The sequence below is a fragment of the Phaenicophaeus curvirostris genome, chromosome 3 (genome assembly GCF_032191515.1).
Source record: "Phaenicophaeus curvirostris isolate KB17595 chromosome 3, BPBGC_Pcur_1.0, whole genome shotgun sequence".
Taxonomy (NCBI): domain Eukaryota; kingdom Metazoa; phylum Chordata; class Aves; order Cuculiformes; family Cuculidae; genus Phaenicophaeus; species Phaenicophaeus curvirostris.
Window position 1 is genome coordinate 16,137,790 of NC_091394.1, and position 6,000 is coordinate 16,143,789.

Below are 6,000 nucleotides of genomic sequence, written 5' to 3' on the forward strand. Positions count from 1 at the left end.
TAATGCTCATTTGAAGACTAAAAGATTAAGAATAAAATATTGTATCAAGTACTAGAATATACCTGATAGGAAAGTTTTAAGAGAGTGAATGGCATTCCCTTTCAAGTCAACAGGCATAGGAATTGAATGCTCATTCAGTCAGTACTAACCTACCTGGATTCCTCCATTGGAGAGGAAGTGGGTCTGCTGTAACTCCCTTCAGCCAGGTTGGAGCAGGAGGAGGTGTTTGTGCAGGAACAACCCACCTGCTACCTCTGATCTCAAACTGAGATTATTCCCTCTGTAGGCAGAACCCCTTAGAAATACATGAGCTCAATTTCTCTGTGTTTAGGTGGACTTTATACTTCTGCCAAGTAGATTTTAAATGCATCAAAGAAGATGTTAGAGTTTTATACTTAAATCCAATTCCCTACTGGATCTTAAGCCTGTTTTGGTGGCATAAATTAGTAGTAAGGCTGTTGAATTTAACTCCATTATGTTTGAAGTTGCCCTGTGAATCCTCAGGTAACACAGTTTCTATGGCATATGAACCGTTGAATGACTTTTCTGGCAGCTAGGAAGTTTGAATCACCCTGGACTTGGGGGTGAGTTCCCACAAACTTCCATGAGTCCGATGGTGACGTAATACTATCTTCTTCATCTGTGTTCTGCAAAAGGAACTGTTGCTCATACCTTGGATTATGCCTGTGAGAAGTGTGAGGCTGTGAAGAATCAGACACTATATATTTCTAGCATATTGGGTTCCTTTAGAAACTTAATTTGGGGTATTAATTCAGATACCTCATTTATTTTTCTCAAAAGAAAAAAGAGTGAAAAAGCTTTTCCCACTACTTGTTAAGTGCAGGTTCAATCTGAAGGGAAGGAATTATACATTTAATGGTTTTAAAATACAGTTTGAGCAGTTCCTTGTTCATCGTTGGTTTTTGTTACTCTTTCTTTGGAACTTGGTGATCTCTTGATACTTTTTTCCTGTGAAAAGCTCACATGCACTCTTAAAATAGAGAGTGAGAAAGGGTAGGTAATTTGTGCTAGAGACTGCTGCAGGAAGTGCCCTTTAAATTCCAGGTGATTAGGGGGAAAGCAAAGGAATTCAAATAGGAAAGATAAAAAAAGGCTTGAACAAAAATTGAAAGGCAGCGTAGAAATGAGTATGTGAGAGTAGGTGGCAAGAAACATTTTCTGACTGAAGTGGCTCCTATGTAAGTGAAATAGGTATACACATGAAAGAGCATTTAGAATATCTCAAAACCTAGCATGCTTTGTCACTGAAGATAGAAAAGAAAGTAATTCCTGAAATTTTACATTATCTTCCTTCAGTAATTATATTCTGTCTACTTTTTCTTGTTCTTTTTAAATAAACACTTCAAGAGCTCCATCTTCAGGTTTAAGTTATTACTGTAAAAGAACATTCCTTTAGCTTTGATTAAGTAGTGCTTAAACATCCCACAAAGTATATCTGCTCACATATTGTAAGTTTGCAGTACTTAACTTTTCTAGCTGCATTTTTTTTTGTTACCTTTTGATAGACTTTGAATACTTTCTGTGTTGTTTTCAGTTTTTCTCTCATTAATTCATTCACTTACTGTGGATTATGTTTTTCTTTTCCAATAATGATACATAAATCAACTTGACAATTCGTAAAATACTTATGGACCATGTGGACAGATACTAGTGGCAGGAGGAATTTTAAAACAAGCTGATTTTCAAGTAGGATATATAACTTGATATACAATCATATGCTTTTGTTAAAGCATATGCTGATTTTTGTCAACAGACAATCTGATCATGTTCTTCTGGGAGCTGAATTTTACTGAAAAAATAGTTTTGTTTCTGCTAGCGCAGCAGAATTTTAAAAGACTTAACATAACTATTTCAGTAAGAAAAATTTAATCCATTTTGGTTTTCAATAAAAACCTTCTAATCCTTCCAGCATGCCTTTGGGGAAAATTAATTCATTTGAAAAACTTCGCTCCTCAAATAAAGTTGTGGAAGTGGTACATAGTGAAGAAATATTGCAAAGGAAATTAAACAGTTAATCACAGAAATCCATCGCATATAAGATTACTCTTATAATTATGTCCTCTTAGCATTTTTTATGTCCTTTGTTTCTTCCTATTTTCTAAGTATTTTCGGCAGCACAGTCTCCTTACTTTCTAAAATGACAAGTATATCCAGTTATTTTAACCTGATCTGATCATCCTTGTCCTGATAGCTGGAGAATCTGCCTTGCTTCTCTTTTCCATAACAGCACTGTAGAGAAGTAAAATTACCATTTGTATAATTGATGGATTGAATCGATGATTTCTTATTATTGCTTAAATCAATATAAATCAAAACAAAACTCAGACTCAACTCCATCTCTCCAACAAATGCTTTAATCTAAAAACAGTTTACTAGAGCATTTATTGTTGCTTCTTGTTTTTTTACATTGAACCCAAGTTTGCAACAAGAATTGATCTACTGCTGCATAATTATTTAGCAAATCTTCATAAAATAACTGCTACTATTCAGTATAGTATTGCTGTATTTTTTATTCAAGACTTTCTATTCCTTTGTTATTGACTTGCTTTCCTAGATTCCCCAAAAGAATTAGAAATTACAGATATACTTTAATTCCTAGTGGTTTTTTGAAGCAGGAGGTGGAGACAAAGAACACAAAATGCTGAGAGGTCTAGTCAGTGTTACCTTTCTGGTGGTTTCAGCTCTGTATCTCTGGAAACTGTAAAATAAACTCAGAACTGGCTTGTTCTAGAATGCCCACCTGAAAGATATTCAGTTTTCTTTCAGGAGCCTTGTATGTATTGCAGAGCTTTGCAATCTTTATGAGTGTTTTGAATCTCTCTTTGAAATAGAAGAAATGTAAATAAAAATATCTATAACATACCTTAAACTGCATTTCATGGAGTAATTAACAAATCACAATCATGATGGAACTCAGTTACTTCATTAATGGTCAGAGTACACATCAATTGGCATCCTGACTGAGGGTATCATAACAATGCAGCTAAATTTAATCCTCATTTTATACAGTGCCTGTACTTATTTTCTACATTATGGACAACTTTACTTTAAAATGTGACTGTTCTTCTGAAAAACATGAATATATTTAAAACTAAATCTAAGCCTAGCTGCTGCTTAGAATAAGGATGCCTTTTTCTGGTATCAGACCTTTGTAATTTTTTTTTTTTTTATTCAATGAGTCATGTGTTGTATAAGACATTAGGCAGATATCAAGTTAATATCCATTAAAGAACAAGTCTATTAAGGGATGTAGATTAACCTCAAGTATGCTGCTTGCTTTTTCAGATAAATTCAATAGTTGTATTAATGTTATTGTTTTATCTTTGAACAATTGAACACTCAAAGAGATTTTTAAGAAGTGCAGGGCCAGGACACGAAAGCTTAAAAATAGCAGGGTCTGTCTTATTTCCAGGTATTTACCTTTAAACATAATGTAACAAAATTTAGTGAAGGCAATGTTTTAACCAAGAAAAGGCCCTTCTTCATCTTTACCCTTGTTGCTGAATTATTTTAGATGGATTAAATAATTACAATTCTGTACTGACTTCTGTATACATACTATGCTATCCCAGAGATTGTATTTCTGTCATTGGAAATTACTTTTTATTTGTTATAGTTTGTTTTTTTTATACTGAGTATACTTTTTTATGAAAACAAGATAATTATTTTCTATAATTGTTATAAACAAGCAAAGTTTTCCGTAATCATTAACCTGACTGTAGGACTCTTGTTCTGGAATACTTCTTCCACTCTAGGTATTCCAACTGCATCTTATTTGTTATGTACATAGAACCTGAAACTTGAATTTTATGTTATATTTTAAAACAAAAAATAAGAAGAGTTAAGAATTAATTGCTTTCTAAGTTGAATCCATCTAATTCCAGAATGTAATATTATCACTGTCTTTTCTCATTAAACAAAGCAGTTATTGGAAAACTTGAAAATTAAATTGAATACTAGGTTGTTCCTCTTTGCCATATGTTTACTCATGTTACTTTTTCTCTAAATGCACATTACCGGCTTGGTTTTGGTAACATTCTTCCTGATGTTTTTCTTCCATGTTTGTTTTCTAGTAACAGCTTTACTAGTAGCCCACCTAGAAGTGGTACTTTGGCAGTTTTAAGGAAAGCTAAAAACCAACATTTCTGGGCCCTTATTGGCACCTTTTTGTAAGATACATCAATTTTTGTCCAAAGCTGAACCTGTTCTGGGAAATAATTTTTTAAAAAGTTTCTTTTAGTAATATAATGTTATTTAGTATTATTTAATGAGTGGTCTAAAGGTTCATCCTATTAGTGTACTTTTTCTTTCACACAATCACTAGGGTGGAAAAGACCTTTTAGATCATTGAGTCCAACCATTCCTATCAACCGCTAAACCGTGTCCCTGAGCACCTCATCCACCCGTCTTTTAAACGCCTTCTTGGATGGTGACTCAATCACCTCCCTGAGCAGCCTCTGACAGTGCCCAATGACCCCTTCTGTGAAAAATTCTTTTCTGATGTACAGCCTGAACCTCCCCTGGTGGAGCTTGAGGCCAATCATACTTGGAGAGGAAACTATGGCTGCGTTACTGCCAGTTTGCATAACGGAAAAGTGAAAACTTTTCCTGAGCATTAATCCTTTCCTACAACAATACTTAAACTGTTTTCCACTTGCAGAGACTCTGTAGTTGTCAATGGTAAGATAATGTTTTGGTAATTTTCTTATTCAACTGAGTTTTCATTATTAGCTAGATTGTCCAAATCACAAATGTTGCAACAGCTGGACTGTTTTGTACTGGCTGCAGTTTTAAATGGCATTAAGGTAGCCTGATGTGAGCAAGGTGTATACACTAGAGAGTAAATATTTATCACTCCATATTTCTGAAGAGATAAATGCTTTGCAGAATGTCAGTGGGAAGGAAAATAAAACAAACTATACGCACTGAAATCTTGAATATTATGGAAGTGGTTATGATTGCACCAACTGTAGTTTTTAGAAACAATTGAGGATCTAGAAAAACCTGCATGCAACAAATTGCATACAAGTTATACACCTGCTTTACTGTGGGAAAAGATTAAGTAATTCCTTACCTTACTCAGTTTGCCTCTTGTCTCATTATCTCTGAATTAAACAATAGGCAGCTCACCATTTAATGAGCTACAACACTAAACTCTTCTTAGGCAAATACATTCTGCTTTGTTAAAAAGCAGTTGCTGCTAGAATGGAAGCAGCAAGCTTTCAGGTCCAAGTATCCTGGACTAACATGCTGCAACTCCACTCTCTCCATGTGTGTGTTGGACACTTAGTGAGACAGAACACTGCAGAAGCCTGTGCTTGTGAGAACCTACTAAGTTGCATCATCCATTCAGGAGGATGTTGCAGTGCACTCTGGCTCTTGTTTACACAACCAGATAAACCTAGAACTAGCAAGAATTATCTTAATATTATTTTCTGGAGAAAACATAGCTGCTGTCTATTTGGTGTTTCATATTAATGGTAGAGATAACTTTTTCTTGTTTTCAATCAGAATTTCCCTTATAGCAACTTGTCCTTTCCTGGTGCATCTCTCAAAAAGCACGGTTTATTTTCTCTGTATCTCCCCTTAGGTTGTGAAGGACTGCATTTCCTTCCTACATTTTTCTAGGGTAAAAATTCTGGTTTCCTTTGCCTCTTGTCCTATGCTCCAACTCCCTAATCATCTCAGAAACCATCTCGTTGGCTTGCTTCAGTTTCTTCACACCCCTTGCCAGTTTCAGCTTCTGGCTAATCTGCTCAGAGAATTTAAACATTCTTATTCAGAAAGACATCTCTAATGAAATCATTGTCCTAATCTGCTAGTATGCCATGAAAACCCCAAGTCATTGTTTCAGCATGGTGTATGTTGAGCTGCTTGTACATAAGAAGCCTCACTTAGAGATCATGACCAGCTCATCAGCAATATCTCTCCAAGTCTAAGCAGGGATCCCAGGTTCTGGTTTTTTGTTTCCTTCCGTGT